General features: G+C 36.6%; 1 long non-coding RNA gene across 29 annotated transcripts in view; it reads right to left on the bottom strand.

Annotated features, from left to right (window-relative positions):
- Window positions 1-1019: 1019 nt before the first annotated feature.
- LOC102165712 (uncharacterized) overlaps window positions 1020-22598 on the bottom strand; it is an 846917-nt gene continuing 825338 nt past the window's right edge. For 14 of the 29 annotated variants that reach the window (XR_014842100.1, XR_014842102.1, XR_014842099.1 and 11 more), the window contains 5 exons: window positions 21973-22169; window positions 21108-21186; window positions 6969-7071; window positions 6717-6862; window positions 1020-4153 (listed from right to left, as the gene is read on the bottom strand). This is a non-coding gene — a long non-coding RNA (uncharacterized LOC102165712). Of the gene's footprint in view, window positions 4154-6716; window positions 6863-6968; window positions 7072-17369; window positions 20555-21107; window positions 21261-21972; window positions 22170-22598 lie in introns of those variants that run through there. The other 15 variants (XR_014842123.1, XR_014842121.1, XR_014842120.1 and 12 more) reach the window with 7 other exon arrangements.

Genomic DNA, 22598 nt, shown 5'->3' with positions numbered 1-22598 from the left:
TTTAACATCAAATTTGTCATTTTCTGAAGTTCACGGCTTAGAGACCTAAATTCTTCTGATTTTAGGTTAAGGCAATACTCTATTCCTCGTCTCTCCCTTAGTCCACTCTTTGTAACACTTGAAGTCAACAAGTGCTAGAAATTCATTTTACATATATATATATACTCTTTCTTCCACATATTTTTACATGCTGTCTCCACACAAAACTTAGAATCTATTATTTACTTATTCTTATAACCTTGCTGAGCCTAATTTTGTCTTAGTCATGGGAATACAAGTAGATGGCTTTAGTGAGATCACCATCCAATGAGGCAAAAGGACAGAAAATATATTAATCAGAAATTCTGTGTGGTGGGGTCCAGCAATTTATATACATATTTTAAAAGCTTTCCAAGTGATTTTGATGTGCACAAGGTTGAAAAATCCTAGGTAGACTCCCACTATAGTCACTCAAAATCCCCAAGCAATTTTACAGAGTGCTGCTTATACACAGGTAGAATTCCTGCCATTTTCTTCTGCTTTGCTTTTGACCCCATCCCCACCACCATCTTTTGGAATGTGAAAGAGTCTTTAATAGCCTTGCTACTCTGAAGCCACATTTTCTTTTATATATAACTTTTTTTTTTTCATTATAGCTAGTTTACAGTGTTCTGTTAATTTTCTACGGTACAGCAAGCTTCTGCACAGCAAAAGAAACCAAAAAGACAACTTACAGAACAGAATCTACATTTTAAGATGAGAAAGTTGAGGAACTCTCTAGGTATAGTAGTGAGGCCAAGATGGTCACTCCAGTACTGTTACACACTTCATCTAACTTCAAGGGGAATCCTCTTGTTTCTTCAAGAATTCTTTTCTGGGTCAGAGATCGAGAGCAAACCAATGAGGTCCCATTAAGAATATTCTGGTGATGGACATGTTTATGGCATTGATGGCAGTGGTGCTTTTATGGGTCTATATTTACCTCCAAACTCATCAAGTTGTATACAAAAATATGTGTAAATTTTTATATGTCAAACATACATCAATAAACTGTTCTTTATTTAAAAAAAATAAAGTTCATACAATTTAACAAGTTCATAGAAATCATCATTCCCTATGAGCCAGTCACGTTATATTCTTTGTACTAAGTCATAAATGCCATAAAGTATTATTAATAATCACATTATTAAGTACAAAAATTTTGAGGAAATTATGATAAAGCTTTAAAAAATCAATCCTATATATATTCTAATTGCCCCTAATTGTTGTAACAATCTGAATTATTTTTTTTATCTACACAGTATGTTGATGTAGTTTCTCATTTGATTATCACAATATCTTTACAAGGGAGCAAATACATTCAGGGGAAAAAGTGACTTGCCCAAAGGCATGCTTCTAATAAGTTTTTGAGCTGTGATTCAATCCCAGATTTTTGGTTGGCAAGCTTAAGGGTCTCATGTACTTTATAGAGAGTCTAAGGCAATTAGAGTACATGATCATAGTGACTTTTATTGTGGTTGATGTTCTTTAGAGAGAGCTGCCCTTTTCTCATGACAATGCAAGTGGGTAAAACTGTGTTTCATAAAATATGGAATTCATTTTAAACTACTAAAATTACATAAAGCTACTGAACGATCACACAAATTTATCATTGTGTGCGATAGATTTGTTATTATTACCACAGGAGTAGTGCTAGCATCACATTTGTAATAATTTCAAATGAATTAATTTTGGGCTCATGTTAAATTTATTACTAAAGGTGTATGGATATTGAACCATATTTCATTGATTTTCACATTTCCATACAGATAAGGATATAATTGCATTAATTCTTTATGGTTCTCTTTCACAGATGATGTACCAATTCACTTAGAAACATCCATGTATTTCTAATATCTAGTCATACCATAGCACCACTATTTTATAGCAGTCACAGTTTTACTTATATCCAAGATAGCATTCCCAGTCCAAAGTAGCACAGGAAAAAGTAAAAAGACGTGGGCTTGGCTTGGAGGAAATCTCATGCATATTTGTCTTGTAGTAGTATTTATATTACTATATAATACAATGCATAATTATATAAACAATATATAATGTATAGAGTATTTTATAGTACATAATAATATATCAAGCAGTTTTGCATGAAGATGACACAGATGTTTCTATCCATATAATAAGTCATACACAAGTGTATGTGTTGAGCCTAATGAAAATGGAAGGAGACAGGGTGATTAAAGGTAAACCATAGCCTCTGATCATTCAGTGTTGCATTTTGAAAAATATCCTTTCCTCAGAAAAGGGAGTCATGTGTTTACATTTTGATGTTACTGATTTCTAGCTGGGTGTTTATAAGAAACCATTTTAAGCTTTATATCTGAGTTTCTGCAACTGGAAAATCAGAAGTGTTTATTAATCAAAAATGTTCAATCTTTCTGTCTGTCTATCTATCAGGCACCTGCATACTTAGTTACCTACTTGTTGATATAGAAACTTTTCAAAATGAAATCTTACATGCAACCCCAAGTTGTCTTCCTGGCTCAGTTCCTTTTATCTTTCCAAAGATTCATCAGTATCCCTTATTCTTCTCTAGGCTATCTATTTTTCCCCATCCAACTCTTCAGGGTAATATTATTTTACAAACTAAACAATGAAAAAAAAATACTAGACCAGATGATCTGTTTTCCTTATACTCTAGAACGCACCATTATTGCATAAAAGGAGGGGACCCATAATGACTATAAATTTAAGATCATGTATCTCTCTTTCAGTCCCTTCCTCTGAAATCACCCTGGAGTTATCATATTTAGAGAGTTTGAGGAAAATTCTAACTTTGTTCATAAATGGGCAACCAGTACAATTTTTTTAATAGTTTTATTATTTCTACAAATTTGTAGGTTCTTTACATCAATGCCATTCTGTTAAATATACCAAATATCCTTAAATATATATTTGTAATTTTTAAAAAAAAATCTTCACTGTTCCTTCATATATACACACATAAAATTCAACCCAATTGTAATCTTCTATATAAATTTTAACATGTTTGTACATTTCTTTTGTGTATCTATTGCACATTTGTTTGTGATTTCATTATGTTCATAAATCTGAGAAAAATTGATATTTTCACTAACTAGAATTATAACATATTTTACCATTAATTGTATCTTTTTTATGTTCATTAATGTTTTATGATTTCATTCATGTGGTACTTGTATATTTCTTATTTAACATTTTTCTAACTATATTTTATATACAGATTTTCCTTTTATTATTTTGGAAATGGGATGCTTTATATTTTATTAATTGATAAATGCTGGTGTAGAGACAAGCTGCTTTTTAAGATGTTAAACTTACTTAAAACTGTAAATGATTTTAAATAGTTTTCTGATTATTTTCTTGAAACCAACCAAGAAAGTGATGGGTTTATCTTTCCTTTCAAATACTTATACCTGCTGGAATAAGAAATGGCACTTTGGGCAAAAAAGTTGACAGTTTCTTACAAAGTTAAAACTATACCTAATAGTTGACCCAATAATGTCATTTCTAGTTATACAAGAGAAATAAAAACATATCTCCACAAAAAGAATTGTACCTGAATTTTCATAGCAGCTTTATTGACAGTAGCTAAATGTAGAAGCAACCCAAGTGTTGATCAGGAGGAAAACTGATAAATGAATGTGTTTAATTCTACAACAAAATTTAGCATAACAATACAAAGGAAGGAACTACAACATTAATTGATTTCACAGAGAAATCGATTAAAATAAAACTTTTGTCCAAGAATAGTTTTGTACACTGGATATTTAGATTACTCGTTTTATTTTATTAAATAAATGTAAGGGTATAATTTTACCACCAACCTCTATAGCTACATCTGCATCCCAGGGATTTTGGCAGGTACATTTGTTTATATTCAGGACTCAGTATTTTGTTAATTCTTGTTAATCCTTCTTTTAACCCTTGATTTTAAAAAAGAAGATAAAAAGTGGAAGGCATGTAGCAGTCAGAGAACCATGTTCTCTGTGGAAGATGTTGTCAGCTCCTAATACTCCAGGATAGGTCTTGACTCGTCCCAGCTTTGTTCCCACAGAATGGTACCCAGGTCCATCTCTTCTGCCAGCTCTTGACTCCACTTTCAGTATGTATCTTTTTCCATTACCCTCCTTGGCCATATCTGCAAAGTTAGAATTTGAGAGTTATGCCCTTCTTTGCAGCCAAGGAGATTTTCCAAACTGTTTTTTTTTTTTTTTCTTTACGAGATTGAGGACCAGCTATAACTTTGCATCTCAAATATTTCAATATTTTAGGCATAGATGGCTCTGTTTTTGCTAGTACACATCTTTTTTCAAAGACTGATCAATTCCTTCAACAAAAGCCACATTCATAATCCTTTTTGAGATAGAACTCTCTACATATTTAATTTCAGATAATTGGAGTACAAGTATCTATGTAACAAGATATTTAATCTTTCTAGAGACATTTAGGTCTAGGAGAAAGGTCTACTATATACCACTAGATACCATCTAAATATTTTCAAAAGTGTTAACAAATGACAAAATGGGAATAAAGCCACACTCTTCAGTCTTAACTTGAAGTCCATTTCTTAATGGTTGCATGCTATGTTTGATCTTTTCCCTGAAGCTGCATTTAAATGGCTCACTTTTGATTTAGTAAAAAACTCTTTACTCTGAATTTTACTTTTAATTTCCATCTAAATTATCTTGTAAACCAGCTAGTCTTGTTCTAATCCCCACCATTTTCTTGCACCACTATAACGAATGCAACTAGCAAGAACCAGCTCACACTTCACACTTTCAACGTTTTCTTTCAAAATCTCAGCATCCAATTTCACCCATTTATTGGAGACATTTCCTGTTTTCAGGTTATTTTAGGCACCACTTTTACTAGTATTTCACTATTGTGGAAGTCACTATTTTCCAGCCTCCTATGTTTCCTCATTTGTTGCCCAACGGTGAAAACATATTTCAAACTTCTGCTCACATTACGTGTACTAATATTCCTGCTGGACAAAGCAAGTCTATGGCCAATCGCTAAGTTAACATAATGGGAAGTTTAGTCTTCCCACATAGACAGTGGACGTGGGAAGCGTTTCCTGAATACTAGTCTTTATTTACCATATCAGAGTCATGATACATTTTTAAAGTAGCCTGTCTACAGAAAAAAAAGGTAATCAGAGAGAATGTTTGAAGCTCATCTTTTGAATTTTCAAATAAACATTTATATACATTGGTAGGAATCTTGCTAATTTTGCCACATAAATATTTTTATTATACTGGTGGACATGCCACTCTTTGAAAGGACATGTATGTACCTAGAGAGTGGTTGAAGTGTCTTTCTATTCCTATCACCATATCACAGAAAACTGGTAACTACTTCCCACTAGAGCTAGTGGACACAGACTACACAGAAAATTTTCTATCTGCAAAAGTTAATTATTTCTCAATCCCCTTGATATTTTCTGTCATCTTCCACAGAAAAATAGGAAGCATGTTCAGTTGATAAAGTGGTTGCACATATGAACATAATCCTAATTGTTTAACCATTTTATAGCAAAGGAAATTCTGAGAAACATTTGCAGAAATAATTTCCCTTCATAAAACATTTATTTTGATAACTGAAAAAATGTCTAAAGATGACGAATTTTTTTATTTTCTGTTTTGCTTGCTTTTCATGAATCAAGATTATAGGAGGTAGGGGATTTATCGGCTGGTCCAGGAAAAGATATGACCATGTTAGGCAGTAGCACATCCAGCTTTGTCTGGTGATGTCTTGACAGGTTAGCATGTGGGAGAAATTTCCCACAAAACTAGCCTATCCAGAGGCTATGGCTCAGAGGTCTACTACTCGGAGCAGGAGATAAGTAAACTCCCAGGGGAAAGGGGAAACTGAGACAGAACTTAGATATGTCAGTAAGTTGCTTACCCTCCTAGGGGGAGTCTTTGGTCAGACCACTCAAAAAGAGGGACCTTATAACTGCAAGGCCCCGTGTTACCAATAGATAACAGTTGTTGAGTGAGGTTTCGTGGGGTAGTCAAAGCAGGAAGCCTCTACATGGCTCAACATTTGCTTATTTGGTCTATTTTAAAAATAAGCAGATGTGCAAAAATGTGGGTCTGGCACTGTCAGGCTTTTAAACTGGAAGATCTCAGTCTGCAGGGAAGAAATAGCATAGAGACTAATACACGGAGGCCATTGTTTTGTTGTTTTTTTATTTATTTTTTTCTCATTTATGTAATAGTGAGGCAATAGAAAACATAGCAAGGCAGAATACATGGACTTTGGCTGCATCTGTGAGCTCCGATATACAGTTTTTAGCGACTTAGGTTAAGTACACGATTTAATGTCTCTGAACCTGATTCTCCTCTTCTCTAAAGTACAGTGATTAGATGAAGGGTCCACAAATGACTTGCAGGACAAATCTGGCCTACCGCTTGGTTTTGTAAATATTTTAATCGGACACAGCCACATTTGTTTGTTCATATATCGTCCATGGCTGCTTTCCTCTCCAAAGGCATGACTGAATGTTTGTGAAAGTGACCAAATGGCTCACAAGCCTAAAATATTTACTATTTGGCCTTTTTTACAGCAAGGTTTACAGACCCCCCCAGCCTATTCTATAACACAGGCTTCCTTCAGCTTAAACCTTTTGGACTTAAGAAAAAAATTACAAGTCCAGATTTATCACTTTGGAGTTCCTGCTTCTTATTTTTACTTACCTTTTGAGCAATCATTCAGTACTTCTGCTGTGGAGTCCATTTGTAAGTTTCATGTCAAACATCACAGACATCATTTCTCACACAGCTAAAATTGATGTTTCTAGTCTTACTGAATAAATCAATAGTTACTTCATTTTCAGTCTAACCTGAAATGAAAATGGGAAGAGAAGGTAAAAACAATGCAGGGAAATGAAAGATATAATATTTAATTGAAATAACATGAGTATTTTATGTTAAAAGAAATGTAATTACCTAATTGGATTTCAGCCAGTGGCATGCCTTCCCTGTGTCTTGGTTGAGTGACCCAGGTCATTCCATCTCATCAGGGGTTCAAGTCTACATTTTCACATATCGTCTGGCAAAGGACAAAAATTAGTCAGAAGCAGCCCATTCATTTGAGGCACTTAGATTTTTATTTGGCAAACATTTCCATTAAATTATTAACATTTCAATGAGCAATCATTACTTATTACAAGAAGCTTCAAATTGTCAGAAATCAAACTGAAACCTCTCAGAAATCATTATGTCTTATTCCCTAATAAAAGGCAAGATCATTTGGCTATATGATGAGCAAAATTTTATTCAGATCTTCATTATATTGCCAGCTCAAGAATAGTAAGCTACATTATACAACTGTGCATCATATACATTTTTAAAATAACTTAAAGCATAATGAGAACATTCACCTAAAAAAAGAGATATGTGTTCGTCTCAGAATGTTTTTGCCATGTATATTTAAAATAATTCCTTCATGAGACTGGAGTGTGATTGAAGCCACAGTTTATTTAAATTCGTTTCTACTATGCATACGATTGTGATGGGCCAGTGGATGTAGTAAAAAGATAATGACCATGAGTTTCACTGATTTTTCAAAAAGAAAGTGCAAGATGGGAATTGAAAAATTTTAAATGTATTCTCTGTTTGCATGAAAAGTGAGGTACAGTATTTGACCAGGTATTCTAATTTTAATATTTATTGTTTGCTATATATGCAAATTAAAAACGAACCACATCTAGATCTAGCTGATATAACCCAAATTGTTACCATGTATTTTTTAATTTTTAATAATTGGTTGACTCATGGATTAATTTATTGATTGCTAGATTGATTATCCTGGCCTGACTCCTGTAACAAAAGTAGAAAGTTGCTTACCTATTGTTTTCTTTTTTTATTTATTTATTTTTTAAAAATTTTATTGTTATTTCCCCAATACAGTTTTTTTTCTACTGTACAGCATGGTGACCCAGTTACACATACATGTATGCATTCTATTTTCACACATTATCATGCTCCATCATAAGTAACTAGACATAGTTCTCAGTGCTACACAGCAGGATCTCATTGCTAATCCATTCCAAAAGCAATAGTTTGCATCTGTTAACCTCAGGCTCCCAATCCACCCCAGCCCCTCCCCATCCCCCTTGGCAACCATGAGTCTATTTTCCAAGTCCCCGATTTTCTTTTCTGGGGAAAATTTCATTTGTTCCATGCATTAGATTCCAGATATCCCTATCAGTGCTTTTTACAACTATTTCCTTATTTAATACTGATGATATCCCTGTGAACTAGGTTCTTTTTATTGTCATTTGTTTGTTTCCATTTTATCACTGAGGATACTGAGGCTCAGGGTAAAGTGTACACTGAAAACAGAGAACAAAAAAGCAGAGCCAGGTTTCAAACACAAGTCTCATGGCTTTGGATGTCTAAACAGAATAAGAACAAAAATATCATGTCTCATCAACCTAAGCTCATATTGATTCTGCCCAGGTTTGCTGACAATTACATTCATAAGATGGATAGAATCCTATTTAGAAAATGACAATTAAAATCCTTGATAGTGCTTTTTGAGAAGCAAAAGGAATAGTTCTAGAATGGAGGCCATGAAATTAAAGATAAAAGCTTATAAGCAAATATTAATTGTGGTGTCACATCAGTGGTGGTGATGTTTAAATAGGACATTTTTCAAATGTGCATTCCCTTTATTCCTTTGCTGCTGCCAGTGCTGTAGCACTGCATGTTTTCTCATATCCTACTTCCAACTGTATTAAGGGACTGCCCCAGCAGAGTGCCTACTTGGACCCCATTTGATGAATAGCAACCCTGTGTAGGTGACATGGAGGAAACAACATGCCATGCCGATACACGCAGGGATTAGCAGGAAATGATAGGGCTTTGTGGCAGCTACCAGGTCAGATGGATCATGCTTCCTTAGGCATAATAGATCAGCTGCCCTCACGCTGTGGCTTTTGTTGACGCCGTGGAAGCCATCCCAGCCTGTCTCCAAAACAGCGTGCTTTTGACAAGGATTTTAGTTCCTGCTGCTGAACAGAGCACATTTCAATGCCTTGTTGGCTTATAGCAGCAATTAAAAGAACACTTAGCCCAGCTTCCTTTATGGAAAGCTGTTGGCAGGTAGTAAAGAGCTGTATGGCACACCTGGGCAGGTGCTGAAAATGGCTTGTGTTTTCAGGAACACGTCAAATTCTAGAAATTATAGTTCCAAGTATCCTAAAGTAAATTCCTATCAGGTATGGAACTTCTTCGCTCAGAATTCCTTTACAGAATTGGAGCCAGGTTTTCTTATATCTGACTTAAAGTCTCTTGACAAGTACATTTTATTAAGAAGGGGTTAAAATGTTATAACAAGTTAAATAGTATGCTCAATATTTCTGTGGAAAAAAAATGTTTTGAAAAAATTTCTGTACTTATTATGTCCTGCTGACACCCCCTCTCCTTTCTAAAGAATTATTTTAGGGTAGTATTATTTTCCCCCTTGATTAGAAATCCTCTCTGAACCATTAACCTCTTACTATGTGACTGCCATGTAACAAGTTTGTGATAAGAACGTTACATGCATTACATCTAAAGTGTGTTTTGTAGCCCAGTGGTTATTTATGTACTTGTTACTACTGAACATCTTTTGAACACTTTTTGTATTAGGGAATTTAGTACATTAGAGATCCAGCCTGCTCAAGCTAGAAACCTAAGTTTCTTTTCCTAACTCTGTTCAATTAGAACCAGAGAGATGACCAAGGCTCTGTCAATCAAAGACACATGAGAGCCTGATTCAGGAGACAGAGATGTTAGGAAGAGGACAGTGGGTAGAATTTATTGGGGAAGATATATGGGTGTGATGAAGGGACATCTGTTTGTTTCAAGTTTCTACTTAAATAGCCTTAAATACAACCTAGGAGTCAGGATCTTAACATTCCTCTCGTTCTAAGACTTTGGCCTTTGCAGATTCTCAGTGAGCTGCCTCTATCTCTTCAAGTATGATTTTGTAGTTAAAGAGCATAATATAGCTGGACTAGGTGCTCTTGGAAAACTGCCAGTAACAAACTTTTAAGCAATACCTTTCGATTCTTGTTTTGAAAGCGCATCTTACTCTTAGTAGAGGGAAGTGTAGCAGATATGTCCCCTTAGATGCCAAAGTAATGTGCTCTAGTCTCTCTTCTTTTTCCCTTTGTGTAATTATCAACTATGTGGGGGTAGATCTATCTTACTGTACCCAAGACTTTAAGTGGTTGAATGCATGATTTGTGTGAAAATAATTTCATATCTTTCATGGTTATCCCAGTACCTTTAATAGGGTGGGTACTAAATAATTATTAAGTAAATAGCTAAATGTTTCCTACCCAAACATTGTTATATAAAGCAAATTCTATGCATTAAGCTTTTTTTTCCATTTTTATTTTTTATTATTATTATTATTTTTTTATATTACAATTTTTTTTATTTTCCCACTGTACAGCAAGGGGGTCAGGTTATCCTTACATGTATACATTACAATTACAGTTTTCCCCCACCCTTTCTTCTGTTGCAACATGAGTATCTAGACAAAGTTCTCAATGCTATTCAGCAGGATCTCCTTGTAAATCTATTCTAAGTTGTGTCTGATAAGCCCAAGCTCCCGATCCCTCCCACTCCCTCCCCCTCCCATCAGGCAGCCACAAGTCTCTTCTCCAAGTCCATGATTTTCTTTTCTGAGGAGATGTTCATTTGTGCTGGATATTAGATTCCCGTTATAAGTGATATCATATAGTATTTGTCTTTCTGGCTCATTTCACTCAGTATGAGATTCTCTAGTTCCATCCATGTTGCTGCAAATGGCATTATGTCATTCTTTTTTTATGGCTGAGTAGTATTCCATTGTGTATATATACCACATCTTCCGAATCCAATCATCTGTCGATGGACATTTGGGATGTTTCTATGTCCTGGCTATTGTGAATAGTGCTGCAATGAACATGCGGGTGCATGTGTCTCTTTTAAGTAGAGTTTCTCCAGATAGATGCCCAAGAGTGGGATTGCAGGGTCATATGGAAGTTCTATGTATACATTTCTAAGGTATCTCCAAACAGTTCTCCATAGTGGCTGTACCAGTTTACATTCCCACCAACAGTGCAGGAGGGTTCCCTTTTCTCCACAGCCCCTTCAGCATTTGTTATTCGTGGATTTATTAATAATGGCCATTCTGACTGGTGTGAGGTGGTATCTCATGGTAGTTTTGATTTGCATTTCTCTTATAATCAGCGATGTTGAGCATTTTTTCATGTGTTTGTTGGCCATCTGTATATCTTCTTTGGAGAAATGTCTATTCAGTCTTTTGCCCATTTTTCCATTGATTGATTGGCTTTTTGCTGTTGGGTTGTATAAGTTGTTTATATATTCTAGAGATTAAGCCCTTGTCGGTTGCATCATTTGAAACTATTTTCTCCCATTCTGTAAGTTGTCTTTTTGTTTTCTTTTTGGTTTCCTTTGCTGTGCAAAAGCTTTTCAGTTTGATGAGGTCCCATGGGTTTATTTTTGCTCTAATTTCTATTGCTTTGGGAGACTGACCTGAGAAAATATTCATGATGTTGATGTCAGAGAGTGTTTTGCCTATGTTTTCTTCTAGGAGTTTGATGGTGTCCTGTCGTACATTTAAGTCTTTCAGCCATTTGGAGTTTATTTTTGTGCATGGTGTGAGGGTATGTTCTAGTTTCATTGCTTTGCATGCAGCTGTCCAGGTTTCCCAGCAATGCTTGCTGAATAGACTTTCTTTTTCCCATTTTATGTTCTTGCCTCCCTTGTCAAAGATTAATTGACCATAGGTGTCTGGGTTTATTTCTGGATTCTCTATTCTGTTCCATTGGTCTGTCTGTCTGTTTTGATACCAGTACCACACTGTTTTGATGACTGTGGCTTTGTAGTATTTCTTGAAGTCTGGGAGAGTTATGCCTCCTGCTTGGTTTTTGTTTCTCAGGATTGCTTTGGCGATTCTGGGTCTTTTGTTGTTCCATATATATGTTTGGATTGTTTGTTCTAGTTCTGTGAAAAATGTCATGGGTAATTTGATAGGGATTGCATTGAATCTGTAGATTGCTTTGGGTAGTATGGCCATTTTCACAATATTGATTTTCCCAATCCAGGAACATGGAATATCTTTCCATGTCTTTACATCTTCTTTGATTTCTTTGATTAAAGTTTTATAGTTCTCGGCATATAGGTCGTTTACCTCCTTGGTCAGGTGTATTCCGAGGTATTTGGTTTTGTGAGGTGCAATTTTAAAAGGTATCGTATTTTTGTATTCCTTTTCTAATATTTCATTGCTGGTATGCAGAAATGCAACTGACTTCTGAATGTTAATCTTATATCCTGCTACTTTGCTGAATTTATTAATCAGTTCAAGGAGTTTTGGGGTTGAGTCCTTAGGGTTTTCTACGTATAGTCTCATGTCATCTGCATACAGTGACAGTTTTATCTCTTCTCTTCCTATATGGATGCCTTTTATTTCTTTTGTTTGTCTAATTGCTGTGGCTAGGACTTCCAAAACTATGTTGAAGAGCAGTGGTGAGAGTGGGCATCCCTGTCTTGTTCCAGATTTGAGTGAGAAGGCTTTCAGTTTTTCCCCATTGAGGATTATATTTGCTGTGGGTTTATCATAAATGGCTTTGATTATATTCAGGAATGTTCCCTCTATACCTACTTTGGCGAGGGTCTTGATCATGAATGGATGTTGGACTTTGTCAAATGCTTTTTCTGCGTCTATTGAGATGATCATATGATTTTTGACTTTTTTTTTGTTAATGTGGTGTATGATGCTGATTGATTTGCGTATGTTGAACCATCCTTGTGAACCTGGGATGAACCCAACCTGGTCATGGTGTATAATTTTTTTGGTATGTTGTTGGATTCGGTTGGCTAAGATTTTGTTGAGAATTTTTGCATCTATATTCATCAATGATATTGGGCGATAGTTTTCTTTTTTGGTGGTATCTCTGCCTGGTTTTGGAATGAGGGTGATGGTGGCCTCATAGAATGTCTTTGGGAGTATTCCTTCTTTTTCAACCTTTTGAAAGAGTTTAAGGAGGATGGGCACCAATTCCTCTTTATATGTTTGATAAAATTCACCTGTGAAGCCATCTGCTCCTGGACTTTTATTTGTAAGGAGTGATTTTATGACCTCTTCAATTTCATTTCTAGTGATCGGTCTGTTCAGTTGGTCTGTTTCTACTTGATTCAGTTTTGGCAGGCTGTAAGATTCTAGAAAATTGTCCATTTCTTCCAGATTGTCAAACTTGTTGCCGTATAGTTGTTCATAGTATTCTCTTATGGTTTTTTGTATTTTGTATTTCTGCTGTATCTGTTGTGAGTTCTCCTTTTTCATTTATAATTTTGGTTATTTGGGTTCTTTCTATCCTCTTTTTAGTGAGTCTGGCCAGGGGTTTGTCAATTTTGTCCACCTTTTCAAAGAACCAGCTCTTGGTTTTATTAATTTTCTCTATTGTTTTTTGAGTCTATTTTATTGATTTCTTCTTTGATCTTTATAATTTCCTTCCTTCTGCTGACTTTAGGACTTTTTTGTTCTTCTTTTTCTAATTCATTTAGGTGGAGGGTTAAGTTGTCCATTTGGGATCTTTCTTCTTTTGGAGAAAGGCCTGTATTGCTATAATTTTCCCTCTGACCACTGCTTTCGCAACATCCCATAGATTTTGAGAGGTTGTGTCTTCATTATCATTTGTTTCAAGGTAGTTTTTAATTTCCTTCTTGATTTCCTCATTGACCCATTGGTTTTTTAGTAGCATGTTGTTTAGTCTCCATGTAGTAGGTTTTTTCTCTTTCCTTTTCCCATGGTTGGTTTCTAATTTCATGGCATTGTGGTCAGAGAAGATACTTGAGATAATTTTCTATGCTCCTAAATTTATTGAGGTTAGCTTTGTGTCCCAATATGTGGTTGATTCTTGAGAATGTTCCATGAGCATTTGAGAAGAATGTGTATTCTGCTTTTTTTGGATGTAGTGTCCTGAAGATATCAATTAAGTCTAACTTTTCTATTGTTTCCCTTAGGATCTCTGTTGCTTTATTGGTTCTCTGTCTAGAGGATCTGTCCATTGATGTGAGGGGGGTATTAAGGTCTCCTACTATGATTGTATTCTCATCAATATCTCCCTTTATGTCTTAATATTTGTTGTATGTATCTGCGTGCTCCTATATTTGGGGCATATATGTTGATGATAGTAACATCCTCTCTTTGGATGGATCCCTTAATCATTAAATAGTGTCCTTCTTTGTCTTTCTTTATGTCTTTTGTTTTAAAGTCTATTTTGTCTGATATGAGCGTTGCGACTCCTGCTTTTCTGTCATGTCTATTGGCGTGAAATATTTTTCCCCACCCTTTCACTTTCAATCTATATGTATCTTTTTTCCTAAGATGAGTTTCTTGTAGGCAGCATATTGAAGGTTTTTGCCTTTTTATCCACTCAGCCACTCTGTGTCTTTTGATTGGGGCATTCAGTCCATTGACATTTAAGGTGATAATTGATAGATGATTATTTATTGCCATTTGAACCTCGTGTTCCAATTGATTCTATGGTTCTCCATTCTTCCTTTCTTTTTTTTTTTTTTTTTTTTTTTTTTGGTTGGATGGTCTCCTGTTATTATCTGCTTGAGTGTATTTTTTTTTCATTTTTTGCAAATATTTGGTTTTGGCTTGTGGTTCCCCTGTTTTTTAAGTATGCTAAACCCTTCCCATAATTGTGTGTTTTAGCCTGATGGTCCTGTAAGTTCAAACACTTCATTACTATATTAAAATTAAGAAGAGAAACATACAAACAAACAAACAAAAAGGGTTATTTACTTTAACATCCCTTGCCCACTTTTTATGGTTTTGATGACTCTTTTTTATTTTTTTCTTTTTAATTTTATTTTGTTTGAAGCATGTTCATGATTAAATCTGTATGCTGGCTTATTTGAGTGACTGCTCTCTGATTGCGGTTTCCTCAGTCCTAGTTCTTCCTCTTCTTCTTCTTTTTTTTTTTTTCCTTTCTTTTTTCTTCCCTTTCCTTCATTTCTTTTTGGTTTAGAGAAACCCTTTCAATATTTCCTTTAACCTGGGTTTTGTGTTGCTGTATTCTTTAAGTTTTTGTTTGTTGGAAAAAATTTTTATTTCCCCTTCTATTTTAAATGATATTCTTGCTGGATAGAGTATTCTAGGTTGCATACTTTTTCCTTTTAGCACTTTAAATATCTCTTGCCATTCCCTCCTGGCCTGTAGTGTTTCTGTAGAGAAATCAGCTAATATTCTTATGGGGGTTCCCTTGTAGGTAACATTCTGTTTTTCTCTTGCTGCCTTGAGGATCCTCTCTTTATCACTAACTTTTGCCATTTTTATTATGATGTGTCTTGGTGTGGGTCTGTTTGGGTTCAGTTTGTTTGGGGCCCTCTGTGCTTCTTGTATCTTGAACCCAGTATCCTTTAGATTTGGGAATTTTCCAGCGATAATTTCTTCAAATATATTTTCCATCCCCTTATCTTTTTCTACTCCTTCTGGAATTCCTATTATGCGTAGATTGGCCCACTTTATATTATCCCATAGGTCTCTTATATTGCTTTCCAGTTTTTTGATTCGGTTTTCTGTCTGTTGACCAGATTGAGTGATTTCCATTATTCTATCTTCCATATCACTGATTTGTTCTTCTGCATTATTCATTCTGGTTTTTACTGCCCTTAGTGCAGTTTGCATCTCTGCAAATGAATGTTCTATTTTTCTTGGCTCCTCCTTATATGTTCTAGTTCCTTTCTGAGGGTATCTGCATTACTGTTCATATCTTCTCTTAATTCCTTCAGTATTTTCACTATTTCTCTTTTGAACTCCAGGTCTGTCAGACTGCAGAGGTCTGTTTCATTGTTGACTGTTTTAGGTGAGTTCTCCTGTTGGTTTGACTGGGGGTGGTTTCTCAGCTTCATCATCTTGCTTGTTGTTTTCTTTCTCCTGAAGGAGTTGTACTCTCCGTTATTGGGCAGTGTTTGCCTTGTCACTGCCGTGGAATATTTCCTGAGGGCTGGCGTTGTTGGTCAATCTTTTTTGAGGCAGTGTGGCTTTTCTGGAGTGTTGATGGGGCTAACAGTGTTTCTTTGAAGCAAAGGAGGACTTCCTGAGGGCAGACAGGACTGGGAGGTTCACACCACGATGGTAGCAGATTTCACTTGGTCATGCAGAGCTTGCTCTGTTGTTTTTAGGCTGTGGGGTTCTTGCAGGGGGTTGGCGGTGTTGGGCAGCTGTTCCTCAGGAGTGCATCACCCCCTGGGGGCTGGAGCAGCTATCTGGGTCACTGAGAACCTGAGAGGCGCTTCCCTGGGGCAGCCCAACTCAGAAGGATGGCCTGAGAATGTAGGCGGATCTTTTCACAGTCTGGCCAAGCTTGTTGCAGCTTTTCTGGGCTGCAGGGGCTCTTCCAGGGGGCTGGTGGTGCTGAGCAGCTATTCCGTGGGAGTGGGGCACCCCCTGGAGGCTTTGGCCGGTAGCAGGGCCACTGGAAACCCAAGAGTCTCCTCCCCAGGGCAGCCTGACTCAGAAAGACTGTCTGAGATCTTTTCCCAGCTCATCCAAGCTTGTTGCAGCTTTTCTGGACTGCAGGGGGTCCTGCCTGGAGCTGGCAGTCCTATGCAGCTGATCCACTAGGGCACCCCCTGGGTGTTTGGGCGGGTAGCAGGGCCATTGGAAATTGAAGAGGCTCCTCCCCGGGGCAGCCCGACTCAGAAAAACCGTCCGAGAATTAGGCAGATCTATTCACGGCCTGGCTAGGCTTGTTCTAGCTTTTCTGGGCTGCAGGTCTTTTCTCGGGGGCTGGTGGTGTTTGGTGCTACTCTGCGGAAGTGTAGCCCCTCCAAAGGGCAAGTAGGCCTGTGCAGGGACAGCCCCTGCAGTGGTAGGCTTCAGGCAATTGTTGAGGCCAGCCCTCCTGGATGGCAGGCAGCCCCAGGTTTGGCAAGAGCCTAGGGGGTGGTGGGGGTGGGGGGAGGGGATGCACTGGGAAGCACAGCTTTCAGCTAGCTAGCGGGCCTGTAAGCTTGCTGTGGCGTGGGGGTTATTCTATGGGGACCCACCCCTTCTTCTCTCCCCTCCCCACATGGGCGCAGACCAGGCTCTTCTCCCAGGTTCCCTCTGATGTGGCTTTCCACTTCCCTGTGCCTAGAGTATTGCTCCCTTCCTCTGCAACAGCTTTGGTTTCTAGTCTCCCAGGCAGTCTCTGCCCCGTCAAATGGTTTCTAGACCTCCCAAGCAGTTTCCATTCCACCCCGCCCCCCCAGCCCGGGGACTAACCTCTGGAGCCGAGGACTCGGTGCCCAGCCCCCACCCAGGCGTCCCCCGGCCCTTTCTCGGGGACTAACCTTCAGAGGCGAGGTCTCGGTGCCCAGCCCCCACCCAGGCGTCTCAATTTTTGGTGACTGTGCCCGTAGTTCAGATGGTCCATTCGGTTCTTGATTGGCTTTTCCGTACTCCAAACTTACTGCTACACTCTTCTCTGCATCTGGAGATTCCTCCGGTTCGTTTGATCTTTCCCCCATGTAGGTGACTTTTCAGGGTGCGGGATCCCTTTCTCCTCCGCAGTTCCCTTTGGGGAGTGCCCATCCCACTCGGATTCACCTTCTCTCACTCTCCTCTTTTCTCCCGTTCTGCCCAGTAATGTCACGAACTTCTTGCCGTTATTGGAGTTTAGGTTCCTCTGCCAGCGATTGGTTGCTGTTCTGTGTGAGTCATTTATTCTGTAGATGTGCTTTTTTTGTTGTGTTTGTGGGAGAGGGCGATCGTGTCCCCCTACTCCTCCGCCATCTTGTCCTCCTCCTGTATTAAGCTTTTGACGGCCAAGCAGCATCATGTTTATCATGAGCAGAAAATATAACCTTACAACATAATGCATTAAAGGTACTTGAGGGTTGAAGTAGAAAGGTTAGATAAAAAGAAAGAAGGAACATGGTAGGATAGAGAAAAATGAAGATTTTAATTATGATCTATAATTTTTTCTTTAGTTCTGGACAAAGGGAAAGAAATCATTTTCCATAAAGCATTGAAAAAATACACATTATCATTTCAATCAATTCTGTGAAAACAAATATGCAGTCATAAAATGCAGTAACAATTGGAATGCTGTTGTCATATTATTTTATAATAAAGTGTGGGAAATTCAATGCAAAGGATAAAGTAATAAGTTAAGGTGCCAGCATGATAAAACATTTTTTAGAGTAATGATACATTCAGCCTGGGCTCGTGTTCGCTGGATTGGTAGAAGTTTAATAAAATTAGTCATGAGGCAATACACATAAATGACTCCAAATCACCCAAGTTCAAAGGTAGGGAAGGAGGATCTGATTTAACACACACACACACACAAACAAGAATGAGATCTGTTGTTTTCATCAACCAAAATCACAGTGTCTCAGGCTTGTTTGGGACAGTGCTATCATGTCATTACCCCTTGTTCATACTAAAGTTTTGCAGCGAAGCCAACTTCTCTTCCTCTCATGTGTCACCAATTCAATTTTCAAAGCCTGCATGTCTCCACACACTTCTGCCTACTCTAAGAAAAAAATTAATAGTTTTTCAAACAGTAAAAAAGAATTGGGTCAAAAAGCTTCTCTGTTAAAATTGGATTATTCTCCCACAGCAGGTGAAAGTTCAGCAAGGACTGTGAAGCGCAAATGTCAGTATATTCAAGGTGTTGGATCAAATAATTTTAGAGGTCAAGGGGACTTTATAAAAGTCATCTTCATCAATTTTCTACCCCCTTAAAAATCTTTTCAGCACTATAACTGGCCAATGGCCATCTAGCTTCTGCTTAAATACACTGCAGTGGTAGGGACTCTCCTCCTAAAGCATCCATTTATTTATCCAAAATAAGTATTGATTATTTTGTATGCTACAGGCACATTGCTAGGAAGAGATATGGTAGGTATTATATACTAGATGGTGTGGGGATGTATCTCTAGAATGTTCTTCTCATTTTACAATGAGCTAAAATTCATCTCACTTTAATCCCCATTAATGGACACATATTTAATATTATTCAATAATTAAAGTATCTATTTATCTTGAGCTTCATTATCCAAACAACTGAATTTAAGTATTAGGTAGAGAGGTTGGTACATATTACATTCAATTATACTTTTTTCACAAAATAGTATTCTTTATTAAAATATCAAGTTTTACTAACTTTAAAAAACATTTAAAAGAGGATACCTGATCAGAGTAAAAGAAATGTATATAAATACACATTATCCTTTCATCCATCACTGTTTTTAACAATATGCTCTAAGTGCCAATTTTATTTCAAGAGGAACATATTTCATTCTGTAGTTTCTTAACTTTGAATTAAACATCTAAAATAGAATTTAAAGCCTACCTGGCTTTATGCTTTTGAAAACTCTACCACTGTAAAAAATTTATAAAGAAGTTTTGGACAATCCTAAATTCACAAAAGGTTCATTTGGGGAGATTTAATAGTGGCTGGGGCTCCCTCACTACTACCCATTCTGATTTAATTGGATTTTGGTAGGACTATGGTACTGGTAGATTTCTAATCTTTCCAAGGGATTCTAATATGTGGCCAGGTTTCAGAACCACTGTTTAAAGGTAAGCTTGAACTCTCTTAATGAGTCTTTCATAGGTCTGTGTATTGATAATCAGAGACAAGGCTTGCTTTCTTTTCCAAGTTCATTTAAAATTTAACTATTCTAATGAGTATAATTGGTTTTAATCACATGACCTTGATAACTGATGATGTTGAGGATCTTTCAGGTGTTTATTGGTCATTTATATACCTTCTTTGTGAAGTATCTGTGCAAGTGTCTGACCCACTTTTAATTTGGTTGTTTTCTTATTTTAATGCTATAACATTAGACAAAGTATGTTGTACTTCATCACTAAAAACATTTCCAGCAATAAATTTCCATACAATAAATCTGTGTGCACATAATAACGGAATTTTAAAATACAAAAGCAAAACGGCAAAATTTAAAGGACAAATAGACAAAAGTACAAGCAAATTTGGAAATTTTAGCACTACTGTATTAGGAACTGGTAGGATTCACAAAAATCAGAAAAGATATAGGATGTTTTAGTAACATTATTAAAAACTGGCTACTTGAGGAGGTCCCTTCATGGCTCAGTGGTTAGCAAACCCAACTAGCATCCAAGAGGATGTGGGTTAGATCCCTGGCCTCACTCAATGGGTTAAGGATCTGGTGTGGCCATGAGCTATGGTGTAGGTTGCAGACGTGGCTCAGATCTGGCATTGCTGTGGTTGTGGCACAGGCCTGGTGGCTACAGCTCCAATTGGAACCCTAGCCTGGGAACCTCCATATGCTGCAGGTGTGGTCCTAAAAGAGACAGAAAAAACAAACAAACACAAAAAACCCAAAAACTTGGCTATTTGAATTCCACCATGGGGTGATGAGATTGGCAGCATCTCTGCAGCACCAGGACACAGGTGCTATCCCCAGCCAGCACAATGGGTTAGAAGATTCAGTATTGCTGCAGCTGCAGCATAGGTCAAAACTGCAGCTTGGATCTCCATATGCTAAGCAGTGGCAAAAAAAAGGAAAAAAATGGCTTATTTGATTTTGATAGACTACTACATCTAACAATTATAGAATATACATATTTTCAAGTGAATATTAAACATTTACCAAGATAGACAAAATACTAGGTCACAAATTGCCAATATCTAGAATTAAAAATTTACACATCATTACAAAGCTTTCATATATTAAAAGAGTAATATAAAGTATAAACAACTTAATGCCCCAAATTAGAAATGTAGATAAAATATTTGAAAATAAAATTTCAGGACTAAGTCTTCCTCACTAAAGTAACACCAGTGAAGCTTTAAAATGCACTCAAAAATCACTGTGTGGGGGAGTATCATTATAAAATGCATATACCGTTTCAAACGTCTGAGGTTATGTATTTCTAACAAACTCCCAACTGATGCTGATAAGAAAATAAAACATGTGTTTTTCAAGAAGGGATAACCATGATGCTATTAAAATCCTTCAGTATACTGAATGAATTTACAAGTACACACGACAGGTCCAGGGAAGCAAAGCAAAATAAATGAGATACGGACTTACATGAGATGCTTCCTAGAAACCTCTGAATAGCTGCCAGGTTGGAGTGGACACCATTATGCAGGGAGAATCTACACATTACCTCGAGAGATGCAAAAAATTACCTTTACTTTACAAACTTCAAAGGCCCTTCTTGAATTGGACTCCTGATGCAAGCTAATGGGGTAAAGATATTTATGTTAGGATAACATCAATAATGTAATTTGGGATGTTTTTGGTGATAATGGGTACAGTGGATACCTATGCCTCTTTTTATTCATAGTTCCTTTTCTAACTGACAGAAATTTCCCAAGTAGATATTAAAATGGTAAACGGTGAAATTAATTAAATATCACATTAATAAGGGCCCTTGATTTGCAGAGAAAGCCAAGTTCAAAAATTTTATTGATATAATGATCTTCCTAGCATAGAAGGCTTTAGTGAAGAATTTAATTAGTTTGCTTTAAAAAGATCACTAGTGTTCAAAAATAGTCTTCAAAATTAAAAATGCAACACTTTTCTCATTTAACAGCTGACTGCACAGTCAATATGAGGGTAGTTTGCTTCCTATTAATAACACTGTATGTCTTCAAAGCTCAGCAAAAATTTTAAAATGTACTTAACAAATTATTTTCTTCTTGACATATTTTAATTTCAGTAATATTTTACATTCCAACAGATCTTAAATAAGCATTGACTTCTAATTTACAATGTTATTTCTGAAAACAATCTTAGAGGCTTAGTAAGAAGGAAATAGCAGGAAAAAACAAGAGAACTTATGGCACAGAAAAAAGTAAGCTATCTACTTGACTTTTGCACTACACTAATTTCTTCAATAGTCACTTTGGTTCAGAGTCTGGTTCCAGGACTGCTGTTGCAAAAAACTTACCTCTGTGAAAGAGACTTCAAATTGACCAAGCTCTCAAATTTAAGAATTGGGAGTTCCCTCTGTGGTGCAGTGGGTTGAGGATCCAACATTGACTCAGTGGGAGCTTAGGTTTGATTCTTGGCCCAGCAAAGTGGGTTAAGGATCCTGCATTGCCCATAGCTGCAGCTTAGGTCACAGCTGTGTCTCAGATTTAACCACTAAGTAAAAATACACCACAAGTAAAAATAAATTATTAAAATAAAAATTTTTAAATTAAAAAAGGAGATGGCTGTACAATGCAGCATGTAAATATATAATGATGACAGATATTAATTCCACCTGATAATATATCACTCTCTCTTTTTATGATTATACATTTTTATTAAAAGTAGATTTTTAAGGCATACAGTAAGATGATTTGATATATAGGAAAATAGTAAAGTGATTATATTACAGCAATTGATATGTCATCTTACATAGTTACCATTTTTTCCCTAATGAGTGCATCTTGAATCTATTCTCTTAGCATATTTCTAATATTCAACACAGTATTATTAACTATAGTCATCACACCTATACATTAGAACTCTAGGCTTCTTCTTCCCATATAACTACAAATTTGACCAGCATTTCCCCATTTCCCCCAC

This window comes from Sus scrofa, chromosome 3 (assembly GCF_054392235.1).
Source record: "Sus scrofa isolate SSC_HxYL_T2T_F1_AM1 chromosome 3, Sscrofa_HxYL_maternal_Yorkshire_Landrace_v2.0, whole genome shotgun sequence".
Classification (NCBI taxonomy): domain Eukaryota; kingdom Metazoa; phylum Chordata; class Mammalia; order Artiodactyla; family Suidae; genus Sus; species Sus scrofa.
This window is presented reverse-complemented; position numbering and strand designations above follow the sequence as displayed.